This window comes from Galeopterus variegatus, unplaced genomic scaffold, assembly GCF_000696425.1.
Source record: "Galeopterus variegatus unplaced genomic scaffold, G_variegatus-3.0.2 Scaffold6337, whole genome shotgun sequence".
In the NCBI taxonomy this organism is placed as follows: domain Eukaryota; kingdom Metazoa; phylum Chordata; class Mammalia; order Dermoptera; family Cynocephalidae; genus Galeopterus; species Galeopterus variegatus.
The window spans coordinates 131,678-132,890 of NW_007732448.1; positions in this window are offsets into that span (position 1 = coordinate 131,678).

The window sequence follows — 1,213 nt, forward strand, 5'->3', positions numbered from 1 at the left end:
GGCCATTGCTTCTCATCAACTCTTTCATCAAGGGACCAGAGCATTAGCTCACTCTCATAAAATGCCCTATAAACAAGCCCAAGAAATTATTCGAGCTTGCCCCGACTGCCAAAGATATTCTGAAACAACCTCCCCTGGAGGCATAAATTCCCATGGACTAAAAGGAAATGAAATTTGGCAAATGGATGGCACTCATTATGACCCTTTTGGGCATCTTAAATATTTACATGTTACTGTTGACACTTACTCTGGATTTATTCATCCAACTGCATAGACAGGGGAAATAATAAATCATGTTAGAAAACATCTTATCTCTACCATTGTTACTATGGGGATTCCAGTTCAAATTAAAACTGCCAATGGACCTGCATATACTTCCAAAGCCTTTCAAATATTTTGTGATACATGGAATATTAAACATGTTACAGGAATCCCATATAATGCCACTGGTCAAGCGATAGTGGAAAGGGCTAATGGTCTCCTCAAATCACAATTAAATAAAGAAAGGGGGAATATAGAAGGAAGCTTGACCCCTCAAGAACAATTAATAAAAGCATTATTTACCCTAAATTTTTTAAACTGTAATTCTCAAAATTTAACAGCAGTGGATCAACATTTCAACTCCCCTCATGATAGGCCTAAACCTTTGGTTCTGTACCAACATCCTTTACAAGGGCCAAAATGGTTAAGGCCTGTTGAACTACTAACAGGGGGAGGAGGGTATGCTTCTGTTCTTTCTCCTACGGACCCCCTTTGGGTACCGGCAAAGGCCATTCGCCCATATCATGTGGCACCATGCAGGAACAAATCCAATTCCAGAACTCCAGAATCATACTGTACAACTACCCCCAGGAATGATGAACAAGAAACAGAAGATAAATCTATTGACCTCTATGATGCTTTCCTCTGGTCCAACTTGCAGTGATTTAAAGAAGCTTACTGCACAGGTGGAGGGCACCCTAAAAACCACTGGAACTCCAAAGATGCCAGAAAACCTGTTTCTAGCCAAGCTTGCTCATGTAACTATAAATTCCAAAGGTCCAAAGGTAACCTGCCTGTTCATAATATATGGGCTTTTCCTTTTTATTCAGCCTTCCGTAAGTGATAATATTTAGGGGACCCATGTTTTGAACCCCCCCATTTATGATCTGCTTCCTTGGGGTGATTCAGTCTCCTCTTTCATCTAATGATACTGTGTACACTGGAGGTGATT